This window comes from Miniopterus schreibersii (genome assembly GCF_964146895.1).
Source record: "Miniopterus schreibersii genome assembly, chromosome: 6".
Lineage (NCBI taxonomy): Eukaryota > Metazoa > Chordata > Mammalia > Chiroptera > Miniopteridae > Miniopterus > Miniopterus schreibersii.
The window spans coordinates 34,031,729-34,052,717 of NC_138107.1; the positions used below are offsets into that span (position 1 = coordinate 34,031,729).

The following is a 20,989-nucleotide window of genomic DNA, read 5'->3' on the forward strand; positions in this document are numbered from 1 at the left end:
AGCAAACGGGGGGGCGGGAGACATTTTCATCTCAGACCCCCTGCTCCCCAAAGCAGGAGCCCAAGTCTGTGGCGCAGGAAGGGTACTCCCCTCGCGGGGCAGCCCACCCCCGCCCCGGGCTGCAGCCGCGTCTGTGCGGTTCTCGCCTCCGGGACGGTACCGCGTCGCCTCGCGCGCCCCCCGGAGCCAGTCGGGGTCCCCGCCCCCTCGGGGGACAGCGTTCGCCCTCCGCGAACCGACAGCGCCCGTGGCCGGACCGCACAGCCACCGCCCCAGCCCGGAGAGGGCCCGCTCTGCAGCGCTGGACACAGCCGCGGCCGCGAAGGGCCGCGCGCGGGAGGACCGGGCTCCGGCTAGGCCAGCGGCGCCCTCCCCGCGCGGCGCCCACCCCGCGCGCAGAGCTCTGCGCCCCGGAGCCGGGCCAGCGCAGGGGCGGGGCGGGCGGGCGGGGCGGCCCCGGCGCCGAGCGCCCCCTCCCGGATCGCCGCCCCGCGCCCCGCCAGCCCGGCCGGCCCGCCCCGGCCCGCGGCGCCCCCGCCCCCTCGGGCGCTCCGTAGCCGTGACGTGCGCGCGGCGGGGCCGGGGACTCGGTGGGGCGCCGGCCGGCGGGCGGAGACGGACCCGGGATCTGTCCGAGCAGGAAGCGAGCCGCAGCCCGGTCGCCGCCTCCGCCCCGAGCCCGCGCCCGTCCGCGTCGTCGGCCGCGTCCGTCGCCGCAGCGCCTCGCACCCGCCCTGCAGCCTGCGCGGCCACAGGTAGCCCGGCCGGCGCGCACCTGCCTTCGTGCCCGCACAGGTGAGTGTCCCGGGGCCCCTCCGCGGGCTCCAGCCCCGGGCCCCGCTTTCCCCGGTGCCGGCTCGAGGCCTCCCTCGGGTCGCCCGGGACGCCCAGGCTGGTTTCCCCGCCCGCGGACCCGCATAGGTGGAGCAGGTGGCGGGGGGGCCGGGCAGCGGCGGGCGCCGGGGCGCGGGGCCGCCTCGTTCCCACGGGACGGTGCGTGTCCTCTCCCGGGTTTGTCATCGCCCAGATGCCGGTGTGTCCGCTGGGCCCCCGGGTGGCAGCGGGTCGCTCAGGTGGCCCACCCCGGCTTCGACACTCCGTGGCAGCTTTCTCTTTCGTAAACAAGCCTGAAATTCAGGGCAGGAATAGGGTCGTTTGTTCGTCCTGGGATGTGAGCATCTACTAATAGTTGAATCACGTAGGAGCCCCGGCTGGGACGGTCTGAATCTGTATTTTAGGTGGAGCAGGACTTCGAGTATGATAATTTGTATATGTTACTTAACACTAGCTTTTCGTTTTTGTTAATTGACAAAAACTCCTTAACGCAATTAAAATGCTCAGTTCTGGGATTTTTGAAGTAGGAAATCATTTGATAGAGTTACTTCCAGGACATCTGGGTCAGGAATATTTCCATTTAGTTTCAGAAACGTTACATTTTACCTGGCACAAAGTTTGTTTCAATTAGAATCTACAGGTATTAGTGAGGAACTGGAAACACTGCCCCAGCTTGAAAGACTGCTGTACATGCTAAATTAAAGTTTCATTTGCTGTTACGCTCTGGTGGTGTAGATGCAGTATATCTAAATACAGTCAGGGTTTGAGAGTTTTAAAAATTAATACTCTTAAGATTTAGCTGACACTATGCACACCATAAAATGTGAATCTTGAACTTGTGCTAGCAGTGGTCATGGTACAAAGGTTGGCAGCAAAATGGCATTTCTGTACAAATTAACTAAACTTCATAGATGTCTTGGGTTGTGGTTTCCCAATTGGAAATTGTTTAGTGAAAAAATTACCTTGGTGTCTTTTATCATTCACTTTAGAAACACCGCAAATTGAGCTATAGCCAGAGCTCGAAACAATGCAACTGTTCAAAATAACTCATTGACTTTTAAATATCCAGTTCATTTTGAGTATTTCAGTGGCACAGGAATTACATGCACAGTGGTAAACAGAAGTCATTTTAGTCCTATGCAAATTTGCCCGTTGCATTTGTATGTTGTGTGTGACATGCCATTTTTTGTTCTTCCAGCTTTTTGTGCTACATTTTTGTTTGCAAAAACTAATTTTAAAAGGGCGTTACAAAAGTGAATGACTTTAAGAAAAGATGGTCATGATTAAAAACTCTAAATATATAATATATACAACTGTATATAACAAATATATTTTTCATTATTGTGTACAAATATGAGTAAGTAAAATGTAATAAACTATTGCAGTATTTAATGTAAATTAATACAAGGTATTAAAAACAGAGATCATAAATCATAACCCATGGGGCTTATCTGAAATGGATTTTTTCCCTCTGTTTATGTTTATGTGATCAAGTTTTAAAATAACAGTGGCCAGGAAATCTGAGAGAGGCGAAGGCTCTTTTCTCATCCTGTTGTGACTTTGCCTGGAGACTGTGGTGGATCATGTAGCCCATTGTTTAGATAACTGGGCTGTCGCTGGGTTCTAAAATACAACTTTCTTCAGAAAGTTTTAAAACTTTTGACCATGGAAGCACCCGAAACATTTTTTAAAAAATTAACCAATTTTTATTATCTGTTGATAATTGAAGCTCCATCTTTGATATGTAAAATGTTAGTTTAAAAAGGATTTTCAACCTTTGTGAATTTTTCATTTCTATATATTAAAACGTTTTAAGTAAGTGATTCAAAAAAGTATTACAACTTTAATAAATTTCATACAATTTAATTGTGATCCAAGCCTTAATGAAACACTTCATAATTTGTGAACTGGCCCTTTAGTGGTGTAAGACTGTCGCTCATTTTATTGGGCATCTGCCATAGTCAGAACACTAACTGAGGGACTTGACCTACAAAATAATCCAAGGTTGGTGGTCTTGTACTTTTACACAAGGAAATTTCGGTTTACTTCTAAATATTAAATATTTGCCCAAGGTCATGAAACACCAGAAGGACAAAGGCTGGATTCACACCCAAGCCTTCTGACCTTGAAACCCCCGTCCTTTCCAACAGACCAGGTTGCTTTGATCTCAGTGCATTTGGTAGACTGTTCAAATAAATCTGCAGAACTGATACTGTGTAAAAGAATGTAGCTTGAGGTTTGAAGAAGGCACACAGGAGTGAGGATGAGATAGGCCAGGAATGTGGTTCTGGAACTAATTTTGAATTATGCATTTGCTTAATTCTTAAGATGACAGCCCTGAACAGTGATATGATGTTGCTTTATCATTTCTGGTGTAAATTCCAGAATATTATACATAGAGTGCACTATTAATTTTGATGGCTTTATAGGAACTAGAATTAGGCTGTAATGTAACGCTGGTTTTCATTGTAGCTAAAATGAATAGTATAATGTTACTGGTTAGGAGAGAACTTAAAATTTTTCCTTAAATTAGACAGATTGCTGCCTGTAAATGCAGTAGCTGTCTTTTAAATGTTACATAACTCTCTAATCCTAGGGGGGAAAAAGACTTGTTTTCAGATTATGATTAAATTGTCACCTGTACTATTTGGACAGTTTTTTTTTGTATGGCCCATGTTTATTTCAGGAATGTCCCTTCAGCTATCATAGACATAAAGACCAGAAATGAGCACACGCAGCCCATCTTTTGGACTCCTCACAAAGTAGGAGTCACTTCAGCAGCAGAATGTAGTTGTATAAATGATAGGAAGAAAAATGATAGGAAGGCTGAGTTGGGTGGCTACTTTTACAGGTGTTTCATTATTTGGTTTGAACTAGTAAGAATTTTGCATCTTAAGGATATTCAGTTGTATCTCAATGTTGCAGGGATATTCAACTGTAAATAGAAAACCACCATCCAAGGGCTTAATATAAATTATTAAAGGGGGATCTGTAGGACACCTGTGTGCGCGCAAGTATGTGCCCGTGTGTAGATAGTCAAGAACTAACTAAAGTTAAATAAGCTTAAATTTTATTTTTGAGGCATTGTAGAGTGTTCCGAGGAACCAGAATGTTTTGCATTTAAAAGCGGTTATGCTTTTATTTGACAAATATAGTGGACTGTTAATAATCTTAACATATAAGTACTAGACTATCTATGGTTTTCAAAACTAAACTTTTTCTTATTGAGTATTATAAGAATGACATAATGGTTTGAAAAGTTACCACAAGTCCACCAAAAGTCCTCCCTCTGAGCACTGTAGCATAGAAGTAAACCCGGAAGAACAAATGTGGCGTCTTTAGAAATCTTATGCTCGTGTTAAAGAGAGGGGTGTCCTTTCCTATGCAGTGAAACCAAAATACTGAAGCACATTCCTTGGGTGATATTTGCATAGGTTCATATTCACATTCACACTGAATAAAGTACGCAAAGGAAGGCGATGTTCCTGACAAAACCACAGGCATCTTTTAGGTGTGTGATGTCATTTAGTATTTTATTTGAAAGTAACCTGTTGCTTAAACTTTACAAGGTGAGGGTAAAGTATTGCATATAGCAGAATCTAAAATTTCTATTAGAGGTGGATGAGCATCTTTTTCAATCACTATTTATTGAGGGCCTACAGTGTTTGCAGTATGACTAGAGGTGGGAACTGGATCTTCCCTGTACCGGCAGATCTTTGGATCTAGGAAATAGAGTGGCAGAGACATAAAAAGAAAGATAGTAGAAACATTCATTTAAAATCTGAAGATGTTTATGTCAAAGGTTAACATACCTTTGTATGGTGCTTTATTGTTTTGGAATTTATTTTGTGTATATTTGGAACTTAAATCAGCTTGATGAAGTAGATGTGGTAAACTTATTCCTGTAGTGCAGATGAGTAAATGGAGACCAAAGTTAAGTACCTGTTCAGGGACACATATGTGGCTGCTTAAAAGCATATCTGGGAATGGAACTTCTATCTGTATATTCCCATAGTAAATCCCTCCTCCCGCAGTTCTCCATCTCCAAGATGTTAGTTAGGGTTAGTCTCTTAGCAGTGCTTATTTCATTTTATGGCTTGAATTCGTATGGTTCAGGAAATTCTGATAAGTTAGGGTCACTAAAATACTCATTGTTAAATAGTTGGGGTTTTTTTAAATGTCAGGTAGAAGATGAGTGTGCTGTATTATAGAACCACTTCAATGTTTTTAATAGAGTAATGGAACCAAGGTTGGTCATTAACTTTTCTAGTTGAAAAGTTTTTAAAGAAAAGTCAACAGTTAAAAAGAAAGAAGAAGAATATTCTGGGGGAATTTTGAAAATAACATACAAGTTATTGGCACATTGGTATTCATCTGATGATTATATTTGTTTTTATAAAGACTCACTAATGAACTAAGGTGTGTCTGTGTTGGTACTTTTATACCTTCATTCATTTAACAAATATTTGAGTATCTACCGTGAGCCAGGCATTGTTCAAAGTGCTGATGATACAGTGATAAATTAAGACCAATTCCCTGTACTGAGTGACATTTTATTGTTGTTTTGAATTGAGTTAATTATAGACTCTATACTAGTATGTAATCAACAGTGCTGACTCTGAAGATGGGAAATAGATAGTTGTCAAAGTGGTACAGTTTCAGGGCTACTAAAAGACTCATTTGCTCCAAAATATTCTACTTCTGGTCTTCAGTTCACTGTGTTACTACACCCTGTTACCAGTCTACTCCTGAAAATAAGAGTATGTTCTATCTTTTCTCATAGCTGCAGGACACAGAGCCGAGAGAAAATAAATGAGACCTTGTACTGATACGTTGAATTTTATGAGAGGTGGTTGGCAAAGTATAATTTTAATAGCAGCTCTTGTTTGTTGAGCTCTTGCTCAGGTCCTATGTCAGACAAGCACTTTAACTCATTAGCTCAGTTAATCACTATGTCATTTCAGTGCATTTAGCATGATGACCCTCATTTTACAGATTAGTAGACTGAAGCCCAGAGATGTTAAATTTGCTCAAGCGCAATACTTGGAGCTGGAATTTGGATCCCTTATAGTACTTAGCACGTAGTAGGTACTCATGTGGAAAGAGTGCTGGTATCTATACAGACTTTCGCCGCTCTACCACTATGTGGTGGCACACCATGTAGGTGGAACACCTTGGTGAGTGAGGGATGGGTGGGGAGAGTCTGGAGAGCTTGTTGGGTGAGTGGTTGGAGTTGAGAGGAGGGAGGGGACAGGGAGGGTTATTGTTTGCCTAGCTGCTTGGCCCTCAGGCTTAATCCTTAAATGCATGAGTGCTTGGTTGTCCAGCTCCTGGGTGAGAGGACAGTCGGACTTAGGTGATCCTGGTTTTGCCACTCATTACCTTTGGTCAGATTATAGTTTCTCTGGGCTTCAGTTTTCTTATTTGTAAAATGGAGGCAACAAGATTACCTACCCGGTGTTCTTGTGAGGACTGAATTAGATAATATTACATGTGGAGCACATATCACGCTGGCATTTAGTTAGTGTGCATTATTATTGTTACTGTGGTTTGTTTTTGCCATGTTTAATGTGGAATGTTAATTCAAAAGAAAAAAAGCAATATATTGCAAATTTGGGTGGAATCTTGAAGTAGTTCTAAAATTTAGGTGTGCATCAGAAATACCTGGGGAGCTAGTAAAAACACATATCAGGGAGGTGTGGGCGGGGCTTGGGTATTAGCATTTTAATAAGCTTTTCGGTCTGTTTACTTGCACACCAAGATTTGAGAACTACTGGTTTAAACCTGTGCTGAGAGAGGGCTTCAACAATAACAACCACAACAACAAAATTGCTGGGATTAACCAGGTAGATAGGAGTGAAATATCAGTTACCAGAATCCCTTCATTGATTTTTTTCTTTCTTTTGAGCTTGTTTGAGGCTTATTGCATTTATCTTGAGAGGACAATGGAGTGTTAAATTACACACCTGAATTTAATTGTAATGAATATTTCAGCTTATTAACCAGCTTCCCGTGGAAGTAAGCTAGTTATATTTAATTTTTAAATGATTATACAGATAGCAATAATATATAAATAATGTTCATATAGGTCTTAATACCTTTTTAAACTTTTAAATTGGATTTCTTTAGACAATGAACTGTTTTTGAATAACCAGACTTGGGGTTGTTAGCTGCATCACACAAAGTCCCCGCAAGAAAAGAAATTTCATCCTTGGTGGTGCAAATGAAGAGATTGTAGAGGTTAGGGAACAAACAAGGGATGGGGGAAGCACCCAGGGAATAGCAGCAGCAAGAAGCCCTTAATTCTCCAGAGATTACCAGGGCAGAGAACTGGCATTGTGGAGGAGGGCCCAGGGGAGCCATGGCTTTCAGGCAGCAGGCAGGCAGCAGGCAGGCGGGGAGGGAGGGGAAGCTCTCTGACCTCTCTTCCCTCTTTAGGTCTCTGCCAGGGTCTTCCATGTCTAGGACCCCGTTGGGGAGCCTGGGTCATGATCTGTGCAGGCTCAACCTCCCCTGGGCAGGAGCAGGGCAGAGAAGGGATTTTGGGGTGCTGTGGAGCAAGTGGAAAATAACTAGGACGTTGATTAGAACCTTTGGGAATTTGTAGTATTTCCTTGGTGCTTTTAAAAGAGCTTTTAGCATTGTGATACAGCAGAAAAACTCTTGAGATAGTTTATTCATTTTCTCATTTAATTGAAGAATTATTTTAGGAACTTTTGGTGATCTGTATTCCCCAATGAGAAACATACTTTAGGTTTGTTAACACAATTTGTTTTTCTTAATATATTGTTAGGCCTTAATGAGGTTTTCTGAACTTTTCTTCACTGGGTAGTCTTGGTTTGATAGAATAACTGATTTTCATTAAAAAATCTTTTAATGACTGTGTTTCAAAAATTCTGGCTAGAATAATCCTTTGCCTTCTGGAATTTATGCTTCTATTCACTTGGACTCTTGATAGCAAAAAAAAAAAACAAACCCCAGAACACAGGCATGGTGTACTAAATAAGACTTTTATGAAACAGTTGTTCCCAGTCCCACATCTTTTCAAAGACATGTTAAATTTTTGTATAGATCTGTTGCAATTTGCTGTTATTCAGCTGTCTTTTGCTAATGCTAATTTTACCTAGTTAACCTGAATTTTGGTTCAAAGTCTAAATCCATAAATCCATGCCCTTTATTTTAGACAGATTCCTGAGGATTACTAAAGGAAAGAGAAGGTATGAAGGTTCCTAGTATATGAGTGGTTAGGTTATGGTTTGTCTTTTCTTCTCTCGAGGGTTCCAGGCAAGAAGTACAACGTTTTGCTCAGATTAAGCAGCAGCTAGACAGGGCCTTGTTCACAGCTTCCAGAAAAGGAAGAACCATATTGTTTGGGGCTGAGCAAATTAATCACATAACAAACACCAAGCTATGAGACTTTAACAGACAAATAAAGGATGCTTCTAGATGTAAATGTAATTGGGTCATTTTTTTTTTTTTTTGAACAAATACGTTTTTCATCTTGTCTTTAGAAGAGTATGGTGGGGGAAAAAAACCAGGTTTGGAGTGAGCCAATGCTTTGTATTGTTTTGGGTAGCAAAATTATGCTCAGAGACTGATTTTGTCCTTGCAGCAATTTGTTTAACGCAGGTTCACTGAATTTCATAAGCTAACAGCATACAGGATAATGTCACTTAAAAAAATTATAGTTAACATAGAATAATATGTTAATAAAGTAAATGATAGGTTAGTACATGGTTGTTCCAGGCAAGGGGAGATGAAAGGAATAAAGTCCAACTTTAGGTGAGGTGTCCCTTTTTACGTGAGGCGGCACTCAGGAGAGAGGGCTTGGCCAGTGGAGCTGACACCCAGCTGCCCTGGTTGCTGGGGCGCGTTGCTAGGGAACCGTGCTCCCCTGTGGATGAGCAGCTCGGTCTTCCCTGGGCTGCTTCTCGGCTTTCACCGCCGTCTAGGAGGAACTGCCTCCCCCAGACAGGAGCTAATGCCCCAGTGGTCTTCAGAGGGCTCTTAATGTCAGCAACGGGTTGCCTTGCCCAGACTCAGACCATCCCAATAGTCCTCACAAATTCTCACCATGGTCTAAGTGTCCCCTTGCCATGGCTGCTTCCCCAGTGGGGCCCCTCGACGGCAACAGATGAGATAGATGATGGCAACTCTATCAAAACAACTTCTAGAAACAGCTTTTTTTGGTCTCGTCATAAACAAGTGCATTAAAACAACGATTGAAGTCATGAGCAAGTGAATTTGAATTCATGTCCAACTAATACATAACAACCAAATAGCACCTGTGCTTGGAATTCAGACATTTAGATATGTGCTATGTAAGTGGGGGGTTTTGTTTTTTTTTAAAGGAGAGATTTCAAACTTTTGTGGTATCTTCTAAAAACATATTGTTCATTCTGATTCGACGCTGATAGAACTCGTATCCCGCAGGAGAGAGTGGAGGCTGTTGGTTTTTCCATGTTATGCTCTTTGAATTCCCTGATTGGAGGATTGAGTTACTCCAGAGAGAACTTTTCTCTGGTTTCTTGTTGTTCTTTTTCTAAAATTAGATGAAATAGCTGTGTTTTGGTTTGTGGGCATGATTTGCTGTCTGCTGTCCTTTCGGCGTCTTGGGGAAGAACAAAGTGTATGCGTATGTGTGTGCTTTGAAGGGGAGCGGACTCGCCTCTGCCTTTCCCGCCTGCCTCGTGGACCTCACGGCGAGAAGAGCGAGGTGACTGAAGTAGCCGTTGTGCTCGTGCGTGAGCTTTCAGACAACACTGTGGCTGTGCCTGCCGTGGAGATAGTGGAGACAGCGGATGAGTGTGAGGTGTAAAACTAGTCATCATGTGCTCAGTGGCTAACTGGGGACTTGTATATTAGTTTGAGAAGGATTTTTCTAACGGGTGTGGTGGGGAGGGGGGAGGAGGAGGGGTGTTGAATGCGTTTGAATATATGACCAGATATCACTACAGATGTTGTAGAAACCAGAAAATTTTTTTTATTTCACTTAGAATTTTGTATTTCATAGAAATATATTTTGCTGATAAGTTTGCCTTTTGGAAGGGGAGGTACAGCACAGATTAGGAATATATAAACCACTTGTTTAATTTGGTGACTCAGTGTGTTACTAGCAAAAATGGAGAGAGCCTGATGGCTACGTGCAGAATGTTTGTGTCGGGAAACGGCCTATTATTTATTAAAGGTGTGCTTCTGGAACTAAAATGAGATGAAACCCTGGAGTCTTTCAGTGCCTAATCAAGCATGATGACGTCATGACACTCATGCAGCTATTGCCCGTTTTCAAGTCTAAGGTAGATCCCTCCTCTGGGGCACCCCCTTTTCTCCTCACACTCCGATTTCTGCTCTCCGCAGTTCCCCAGCTTCCCCTGCCAGTTGATGAGAGAAGGGAGACCTCTGGCATGCAGAGCCTAAACCATTCCTTATGGTTTTCAAACCCCGTAACAACTACCCACTTTAATTCATACTTCATAGATTTGCTTTAAACAAATGTATTTTTGTAAAGGTTTGTGTAAATTAAATAAAGAATTAAATTGTAACTTTGTATTTTCCTGGGAAAACTTCACATTTTTTTAAAGAATCCCAATAGTGATTCCTTTTGCAAAGGGAAGACTCTTTTTGTAAAACAAATGATTGTTTTCTAAATTACACTAATAATATGGCTATCGTACATATTACCTTTACATAAACATAGGTCTGGCTGTGTACACATTTCATATAATATTCCTAAATTAAGTTTGAGTTTATATTTTGATTGATATTATTAATAAAAAGGGATTGGATAATAGGTATTTTTCTTAAAGAAATGCTTTTTTGTTGGATTTGCACTAAAATGTACTTTAGTAACCTTATCTATACTAAGAATAATTTTTTAAGTGATAGATTGGGGTCTGATATATAGCACAACAGTAAATTGTTTTTGTCACAAAATTTATTAGGTAAATTAATGCCAGTGTTCCATTTAAATGCTTAAATCAGTGTTTTACACTATTCTGAAATAAATCCTCTGAAAATAACACAAATTTTAGAGATATAGTTTTATTAAAAATTGTTATAGTTGGAAGCAGACAAACTATTGTTTGGAAAACATACTTTCATGTAGCCCTGGGTAAAATATTTATTTCTTCTACCTAATATCATGCTAATGAGGCCATGAATGCAGCTTCATTGTAATCTGTGTTCTGTCCCTAAACATTAAACGGAGACTACTCTGTAACCTCTTAATTAATAGATCCAGGAGCCTCCTTTAGATCATTATTATTTTCCAACCTCTTCAGCTACTGACCAACTAATTCTCCTTGATCTCTCTCCTCTTAGCTTCTGTGGTCATGCACTCTCTCAGGTGTCTGACTTTTCCTTCCTTATTTTTATTGCTTCATTTTCTCTGCCTATGCCTTTGCTGTTCATGTCTCATAAAATCCTGTACTTTGCACTTTGCTCTTTGCTCTACTCACTGTCCATATTTTTGATAATTATTACCAACCCTGTGGTTCCAGCTCTTATTTGTATGCATATTTTCTACAAAATTTCTTTCTATATCATCTTGACCGGCATTTCTAAACTGATACTCTACAGCAATGATTTTCAACCTATATGCCGCAAAAAATTTTAAAACATGCAATACCTATTTGGTTAGGGGCACTGACTTCTTTTCCCTTAGATTGTCATAAAAAAATGACAACAGCCACTACAATAGCTGTTCAATGTGAAGGAATCAAGATGATATCTATTTTCTGTTGTGAGATTGGCAAAGATATATTTTTTGTTATGCTGCAGAATTTTAGTAATTAGTTTATGTGTGCCACGAGATGAAAAAGGTTGAAAATCTGCTCTACATATGAGTGGATAAAAAGGCTGTGGTACATTTACACCGTGGAATAGTATGCAGCTGTAAAAAAGAAGGATCTTTTACCCTTTGGGACAGCATGGATGGAACTGGAGAGTATTATGCTAAGCGAAATAAGCCAGTCAGAGAAAGATAAGCACCACATGATCTCACTCATATGTGGAATATAATAAACAGAATAAACTGATGAACAAAACAGACCCAGAGACATAGAAGCATGGAACAGAATCAGGGATCTCAGAGGGAAGGTGGGGGTGGGGGAGTGGGTGGGGAGAGCTTAATCAAAGAACTTATATGCTTATATGCATAACCCGTGGACACAGACATTGGTATGGGGAAGGCCTGGGGGTGGGGTGGATGCGAGGTGGAGGGGATCAGTGCGGGGAAAGAGGGACATCTGTAATACTTTCAACAATAAAGATAAATAAAAAATACAAAAGAAAATCTGCTCTACAAATATCTTAAAATTGCATATATTCCCATCACATCCACCTCCATTTAGAAACTTTTCTTCTGTTTCCCTTATGATACTCTCATTACTGTCGTTTTTCATGCTCAGAACTTTCACTCATTGTTTTCCCTCTTCACTTGGCATGTTTGTCAGTTGTCAAACCTTCTTTTGCTTCTGGGAGGTCATCCTTCACTTTCTACCCTCTCTGACCAAAGCAGGCCTTGTTACTTTTCCTTCCATACACATTTCCCTGTAGTTGACCCCTTTCCTCAGTGTACAGTCTGTCCTGTGCATTGCCATTAGGGTTATATTTCAAAGTAGAAATCTGATTGTAATATTCTCTAGCTCAGTAAGAATCCACATTGGCCCTTCATTAATACATTCAGGAGCCCAGACATTTATTGTTGGATTTGAAACCCTTTGTGTCCTAATCTCTCTGCCCACTTTTCCACCTCAGCCCTTGCTCTCTTTTGCATTGTACTATATATTCCAGCTCTGCTGACCGACCTATTCCTCAAACGTGTCCCCATTCTCTCATCTCTGTGGTTTTACTCAGACAGACCTTTGTCTGAAATACACTTTCTTTTAGTCAGTCTTACCCATCTTTCAGTACCTGCTTGAATAAATCTTTGAAAGAAGCTTTTCCAAATTTACTGTTTGGAGTTACACTTCTATTATAATATTTATCACAGGTTATGTGATGTGTATCTTCTTTCATTTTCCCCTACTCTCACTAGATTGTGAATAGGACTAGAGAGTGTGAACTGCCTAGCAAAAGATTTCATAAGGTTTTATGTAGATCAGCAGATCTCAGGTCTTAGGACTCCTTTGCACTCTTAATTATTGTGGACACCATAAAAATTTTATGTATTTGGTTTTATTTATCAGTATTTACTGTGTTAAAATTTAAAAATTATTTAATTCATTTTAAAACAACAATAATTAGCCCTAGCTGGTTTTGCTCAGTGGTTAGAGTGTCAGCCCTCAGACTGAAGGGTCCTGGGTTTGACTCCAGCCAAGGGCGCGTACCTCGGTTGCAGGCTTGATCCCAGGCTCTGGCTGGGGCATGTGCGGGAGGCAACCAATTAATGTGTCTTTCTCACATTGATCTCTCTCTCTCTCTCTCCCCCCACTTTCTGCTCTCTGAAAAGCAATGGAAAAAAATCCTTGTGTGAGGATTAAAAAATAAGTAAAATAAAACAACAATAATTAATAAATGCATGTTAACAGAAATGACATATTTTATGAAAAATAACTATTTTCAAAAACAAAAGTTAGTGAAAAGAGTGGAACTGTCTGACATCTTTATAAAGCTCTTTACTGTCTCAATAGAAGATAGTTGGATTGTCATATCTGCTTATGTGTTCAATTTGTTGCATTTGAAGAAAATTTGGCCTCATACAAGTAGATCGTTGGGAAAGGAAGTATTAATTTAACCTTTTCAGATAATTCAGTATATTCTTCTTTGATCCTTTACCAAAACTCAGCAGGTGGTAATTTCTTAATGTTCCAAAGCAGAATCTTTAAACCTATCGGTGAACTTTTTGTACTCTGTTACATTACAGTCCATTGGTCTACTTAGCACTTTGGATCTTTTACCCATGAATTATTTTATAACATGATGTATTGGTCATTTGGAACATAATATTTCACTGAGTTATGCAGATTTTCTAAATTTATTTAATATCAAAATCATATTTTGCCCTGCCCAGTGTGACTCAGTTGGTTGAGCAACATCCCATGCACTGAGAGGTAACTGGTTTGATTCCTGGGGCTGGGGCACATGCTCCGGTGCGGGCTCAGTCCCTAGTGGGGGACGTGCAGGAGGCAGCCCATAGATATTTCTCTCATCTATGTTTCTCTCTCCCTCTTCCTTCCTTCCTCTCTAAAAAAAAAAAAAAATCAATAAAAACATATTCTGAAAGAACACCATATTTTGATCTCCTCAGAAAGTCTTTTAAGTATTTAAGCTCAAGCAGCCTGAGCTATTATACTCAGATCAGATACAAGTTTTCCCAGATTCTGCTTTTCACTTGAATTTTATCATTGTCAACAAATACTTGTTAGTTGCTTTCCTTGAAGTGACATGCTTCACTCAAAAACAAAACAAATCAACAAATAAAACCTGTCTGCCAGAAACCAGAGTTTAAATAATTAAGGTTAGTCATTCTTTCCAGTGAAAATGGTGTTTCATGTAAAAAAAAGGTCAGTCAGTTCCTCAAGGTTAGAACTCAAACATTCACACAAATATTTTCCCTGAGTCAACCATCATACTTTGTACTTTATGCACAATTTCTGTTTTGTCATATACTATATTAAAAAGATGCATATTTGCCTGGCCTGTGTGGCTCAGTGGATGAGTGTCAGCCCATGAACCTGAAGGTCACGGTTCGATTCCCTGTCAGGGTTGCAGGCTTAATTCCCAGTAGGGGGCGTGCAGGAGGCAGCCAGTTGATTCTGTCTCATCATTGATGTTTCTATCTCTCTCTCTCTCCTTCTCTTTGAAATCAATAAAAGCATTAAAAAAAAAAAGATGTATATTTCAGGGTGAAGATCTAATAAAATCAGTACATTTTACTCCTTTAACAAAGGTATTCTTAAGTGAGACTGCATTCTTTTTACTGTTGCTACAGCGACCACTGGTATGTATGGCTTGGTGCCACTGCCTTGATTCTAGGTAAACTGGTAGTAGATTCACCCGTTATTGGTTCTGCATTATTAGAGCAAATGCAACCACAGTGAGAAAGGCAAATGTGTGAGTATTATTATGAAAATAGTTTTGACCTTGTCTACTCTCTGAAAAGGTCTCAGGGATCTCCAGGGGGTCCATTGACCATATTTGGAAAACTGCTGGTCTAGATGACTTGAGTTGACTTGAGTTGTGAATGTGTTCATGTTTCCTGTAGACCAGATATGTAGAAGCCTAGAAAGTCTGAGTTAGACATTACCCCAGAGTTAATGTTGTTCCAATTCTTTATTAAGAAGTTGAGGAAACAGGTTTAGAGAGGTTAAGAGACTTGGTAAAGGTCATTCAGCTAAATTAGTGGCAGAACTGAAAAGATAATTCATGTGGCTTGATTAATTCAGAGTTCATTTTTTCTATCAGTATTGTGCAGTTAAAAAATTTAGAGGTCATTTCAGACACATTTTATATAACGCTGTGACTAGAAAAATAAGCATTTCTTTTTAAGGAATAACATAGATACTGTCAAGTAGAATTCCTTAGGGGATAGATTTTTTAACTCTATGACCCAGAACTCTAGGACCAGCTTTTTCATCTGTTTTTTTTTTAAAGGTCACACATATTTATTACTAAACCTACCTACTAGTGCAGAAAACTTTTAATAAAGAGAAAAATCATTCTTCCAATAATTCCCCAATTAAACATTCCCTACTATTTAGATAGTAGTGATCTTTTCAGTGATGTGGTAAGTTGTAAGCAATCTGGACACAGCATAAATACCTGTGCCATCTCATGTGCAATTCCTTATAGACCCAGCCTGGTTCTTCTCCCATGTCTCCTCTACTTGATTTTATTACCAGTTTTCATCTGAATCCACTGGGGAATGGGTAGATTCTGCTTTTGTTTCTTGGCCAGGAACCTCTTGATCATGAAAGTCTAGTGAGAAGAAATGGCAAAGAGGAGTGAACTGCGAGCTTTCCTGTATTTTTCTCACCTCCTTTCTTCATCTGGTTGAATATGGAATTGCTGAGAGCAGTTGGCAGGTTAAGTGAGAAATTGAGATAATTCAGCAATTCATGGGTGATCATTGCTAAAAAAAAAAAACAACCCCTCAAAATATACCTGATAAAATCAGTATCATCAGTTTGACATTTAAGAGAACAGCATGGTATATATAAAAGTGAATAATAATTGAGCATCTTTTAGAGAGTATTTTGTTTAAAAATCATTTTATTATGGAAAGTTTTCAGCATATTCAGAAAAGAAGAGAAGAATGTATGAACCACTATGTACACATCACCCAAGATTCAATAGTTAGCAACTTCGGGCAAATCTTATTTGACCTTTTTTTTTTTTTTTTTAAACATATCTTTATTGATTTCAGAGAGAGGAAAGGAGGGGGAGAGAGAGAGATAGAAATGTCAATGATGAGTCATTGATCGGCTGCCTAACCCCCAACCCAGGCATGTGCCTTGACCGGGAATCGAACCCCCATCTCCTGGATCCTAGGTCGATGCTCAACTGCTGAGCCACGCCCGGCCGGGTTGACCTTTTTCTTTATCAATAATTATCCCCCCCGGATTATTTTGAATGAAATCCTAGATACCATATAATTTTGTCACCTATAAACATTTCAGTTTGTAGGAGAGAGAGTTTCTTAAAAGCTGTAATTAGGCATATATGGTAAAGTCAGGACTTGATATCTAAAATAAACTTGGAATAACCTCTCAGTCGTCTTTTCTAGCCTAACCAAAACAAACACACCAATGGAAGCCTTCTGGCCCTGCCAGACGCCTTGTCCTTTCGCCTTGTTTCTTTCCCTTACTCTAAACTTCTTGAAAAAGAAGCCCCTGTTTGCTGTTTCTGCTTTATCTCCCTTCAAACTTTTCACTGCAGTATCGTTTCTGCCTCAACTACTCTTCTGAAACTGTTGCCAGTTGACCAGTGCCCTTCCCATTTTCAAATCTGTTGGCCTCTATTCAGTTGTCAGCAGCCTCTCCTGAGCCATTTGATGATGTCGACAACCCCTTCTTGCTGAGACTTCTTTCTCCTTTGGCACAGTGCCCTTCCCCAGGGTACTCTCTCTATAGTTTCCCCCAGTGTTTTTCATTCTTCCTTTCACATGCTTTAATAAATGAAACTTTCAGATACTGAGGAAACTAACATGTGACCAAAATGTTTTGAAATTTTAGTTTTTGTATAGTAATTATGAAAGCCTTCAGTGTCTCCTGGAGGGGTTAAATAGAGCATAGTCTATGGCGGAGACGTAAGAATTACTGAAAATCATTAAAATAGTCTACTCGTTACTCATTACAGAATTTTGAAGTAGAAGTTAATTCTGTTGAATCTAGGTTTTTGTTTCCTGGCAGACCATATTTAAACCACTCAAAACAGGTCATTCACTGTTTTATCTTTATCATAAAGTGCTCCTGAGATGAAGTTTCTGCATAGTATTATAAAATACAGTAAAACCTCATTATAACGGACTAATTAGGGTGAGGAGGTGTCCATGAAAGCTGAAAGTCTGTTACATAATAAAGTAGGTTTTCCGAATGCGCATGTTAAGAAATTGACAAATTAGTTAGAGTACCTGTTTTTATTGGGGGCAGTGAGATCACCACCAGGTGTTAGATCAGTGGGGTCAGACTGGACCTGGATTGAGCAACCTCCATACTTGAGTCTAACTAGGAAAGAATTCAGAGCCAAGATTCATACTATAAGAGAACATTTATTTGGAGCATCACAGAGGTAGAAGAAAGTAATTCTTAGAAGAAATGGGCTTAGGAAACAACTTCTAGAGGTAAAGGAGGGGCCCTTGGAGCTTAGAAGTGAGGAAGGTAAAGGTGACTGGGGGCTGGGGAGTGGGGGGAAGGGAAAGCCCTTCCCTTCTGGGAGGGAGAGTGGGCTGGGTCCTCAGACAGGATTTTAAGATTTTAGAGGAGGTTCCAGGGATAGAATCTCAATAGAATATTCAGCAGTTTTCTGGGTGTGTCTTTTCAGGGTTGTGGTCTACACTGATTGATTGGTCGGTGGCAGGGCGAGGATCATTATCAGCTGGTCCTGAGGTCAGCGGTGGCTGAGGCTTTTCTTCTAGTTTTGCTTCTTTTCTGGGCCTGGAGCTGAAATTCAACTGAGGTCTAGATGTTATCTCTAGGGAGGAAAGGTCAGGGGGCCCAAACAGAGAGGAAAGGCTAACCTGGGGACAAGGTCCCATGCTACAGTTGTCCTTTGCTGGTCCCTCAGGGCTTTCCTCCCTGGAGACCTTCTGTACCTGGCCCATTGTCCTTGCTCTTCTCATGTCTGTCTAACTGCCTACCACATTGTTACTTATGTAGACAGTTTTGTGTAATTAAAATTAAGTATGTATGAGAAGTTTAATTTCAAAGAAAAGTTTCCTATATGTATTACTGTAATTTTAAATTTATACTGAATAGATCTAGTAAATGCGTGCCAGTCACCTTGAGGAAACAAATACACAGAGCTGGAGAGAGGCTTAGTGCAGGTTGGAACATCTGCTGGCACATGTTAAAACTGCTGCAGAAAGTCACTCGAGACAACCAGTTAACTGCATGTGATGTGGTTGATCACATGCTAATCATTTGCAGACATTGTTTATGAGCAGTGACTCTTGGATATAAATATGTAGATTATAGATGTATATATTTATGTCCGTGAAATTACTACAGTGTTTGTTTCCAGCATATGGCCTATTCGCTAAAATTTGTTAAAAATTGCAGTGAATTAATAACCAAAAAAACAGTTAATTTAATTATAAGCAAATCTTGGTTAAAAGCATTTTAAAATTAGCAGAGTGTTGATTTTCACATATGACATACGAACCGGAAATTTTGTGTTAAATCCCAAGTGGGTTCAGTTGAGGTCGGCAAAATCGAGGGTTTGCTGTAACCTCTTTTTGTCTCTTGTTCTTCATGAAGAGCCTTCCTGTCTAACCTAAAATGCTCTATCTTTACATTTTGACAGATGGTTTATCTCCTCTGGAGATGTAGCCCATTCGATCATTGGTGCATACCCCTACATAAACACATTTTTAATCCTTACCATTCACGTAATTGAAGACTGAAATTATGTCTTTTAATCTAAATAGCCTAAATTAGGTAAATTTTTTTCATTATCCAATCAGAAAATTCTCTGTTGTATCTGCTATTTTAGGTTTTAGTATAAAGGAAACATTTTACATTAGGAACCATTGTTTTACTAATGTTGCTGATAAAGAGAAGGTAGTGGTAAGGAAATTACTAAAACCAGTACAGAGACATCAGGGTGGAAACTGGAGGTGGTAAAGGAGGTTAGATTTTGGATATATTTTTTCCCCTTAACTTTACTGAGATGTAATTTGTGTATAATAAAATATACCCAATAAAAGTTCAGGTTTGGATGAAATTACAGAAGTGTTTACAGTTGAAGAGAGAGAGTATTGAGGGACTTTATACCTTATTACCCCCCACCAATCATGTACACATTAGGCCATCACACTTTTTTTTTACCAGATGAAGGTGATATTGGGGCCTTTATTGCAGTGCTAATGTTTGGAGACAGTATTACGAACAGTGGTAGTGATCTTGTTATTTTAGTAAATATACTAATTATTAAAGCAAATTGTTCAACTACCCTGCTCAAAGATTTGGATTTTAAATATGTTTAAGTGACTTTCAGAACACTTAAATTTATTCTGTAAATTAGGAAGGTGACTATAAGTTTATCTGTGTGTTTTTTAAATTAAATTTTTTGGTTAATAACATATAAGTTTCAAGTTTAGCTGTGTATTTTTGATAGTCACTTAAAAACAGACTAATTGTTATAATTATGACATAGAATCTGTAAGCCATGAATTAATACAATTGGTGCAAACACTATGCTAGTGGTAGTGGTGAATAGTAAGAATGAAACAGTCTCTATAACAACTTGGAGTTTCATATTCTGGGAGGGAAGGATGTTTACATATGAAGGATATTGGAAACGTGATTGAATTTGCCCAAGTTTTATACAAAATTATGCTTATTCCTTTAATTATAATAAGTAGTAAAAGGAATTGGAATGTTTGGCTTAATACTACACTTCACAGTAGAACCACTGTGGAGAAACTAGGGTTCAGAATAAAGAGCCTCATTTTTGGAGAAAATTTTAGGGAACTGGAATTGATTATATTGAAAAGAAGAAAACTAATGAGATGATTCAGACATGTTTTCAAATACAGAAAAGAGAGTGATAATATATCAACCAGAATTCTTTAGGGGGAAGAGAGGGAAGCTTCATCATCAGCTACATTCTGAGGAATTTAGAGCAGTTTGTTCATTCATTCATTCGTTTAAAGCATTTGCCTGCCTACTATGTGGAAGCACTGTGCCACGTTCCAGAGACGCACCTGTGATAGTGTAGGCACAGCCCTGTCATCATTAAGCTTATGTTCTAGTAGGAAGACAGACATCAAGCAGCTGTTCATCATTGGGCGGCACGTCAAAGGAGATGTTCTTGGAGCACGTTATAGGGGAAAGATGTCAGAAAGAACAGTGTAAAGTGGTGGTAAGACATTAGGATGGTTATAGAATACCTTGTGACCAGTCAGTCTTTTAAAAATGCCCCCACCCTCAAAATTAACACATTTGTTCATTTTGGAAATTCCACATAATCAAAATAAAGTGACTAAGAATCTTTATTTATTTATTTACTTATTTATTTTTTAAATCCTCACCCAAGGATATGTTTATCGATTATTTTAGAGAGAAGGGGGGAGAGAGAGAGAGAGAGACAGAGACAGAGACAGACAAACATCAGTGTGAGAGAGAAATGTTGATTGGTTGCCCCTCAAACACGCCCTGACCGGGGATCAAACCCACAACCTAGGTATGTGCCCTGACCAGGGATAGAACCTGCAGCCTTTTGGTGCACTGGACAACACATCACCTGAGTCATAGCGGTCAGGCCAGTAATCTTTGATATTTCTATCATGTGAAGATAATCACTAATGTTGGTATTTTGGTGAATATTTTAGTATTTTTTGTCTGTGTATATTCTTTTTTTTGCCAATACTTTACAAAAGTGAAATTATAGTAAAATAACTCCTCTCTCTCTTTTTGGAAGGCCTTAAAAATTAAATGCATTTTTATTTCTAGAAGGTGCTTTGGGAAATTTCATTTATACATCTGTAGTTTAT

General features: G+C 39.9%; 1 protein-coding gene across 6 annotated transcripts in view; it reads left to right on the top strand.

The window, feature by feature from the left end:
• Positions 1 to 550: 550 nt before the first annotated feature.
• Positions 551 to 20,989, top strand: part of MYO6 (myosin VI) — a 134,997-nt gene continuing 114,558 nt past the window's right edge. For 4 of the 6 annotated variants that reach the window (XM_081140497.1, XM_081140498.1, XM_081140499.1 and 1 more), the window contains exon 1: positions 551 to 795. The gene's annotated coding sequence lies outside the window, so the exon portion shown is untranslated. The remainder of the gene's footprint in view (positions 796 to 20,989) is intronic. The other 2 variants (XM_081140496.1, XM_081140500.1) reach the window with 1 other exon arrangement.